Below are 308 nucleotides of genomic sequence, written 5' to 3'. Positions count from 1 at the left end.
TGTTATGCAGTTTTAGCTGTAAATGGCTGGTCTGACGCTTGATTAATCTTTGTTTATCTTATTACTCTTTCCCTTTTAAACATCCATTAAGTTTATCTGCGATAAAATGAGATATAAAGGAAAATCTGTTAACTTACTAGGGAACTGTATAAATTGACTTTAGATCCAATGCATATTCATCTGATTGCAGGAAACATGGTGTGAAGTGGCTAAAGGTTTATATCTTTTTCTAATGTTGCGAACGGATTTTTGCATTGTAAAATAGGGTGGCTTACCTATGTGTCTCTGTCTCTGTCTTTCTTTCTTTT

The sequence above is a fragment of the Penaeus monodon genome, chromosome 23 (genome assembly GCF_015228065.2).
Source record: "Penaeus monodon isolate SGIC_2016 chromosome 23, NSTDA_Pmon_1, whole genome shotgun sequence".
In the NCBI taxonomy this organism is placed as follows: Eukaryota; Metazoa; Arthropoda; class Malacostraca; order Decapoda; family Penaeidae; genus Penaeus; species Penaeus monodon.
The sequence above is the reverse complement of the archived record's forward strand: the minus strand, read 5'-3'. Positions refer to the sequence as shown.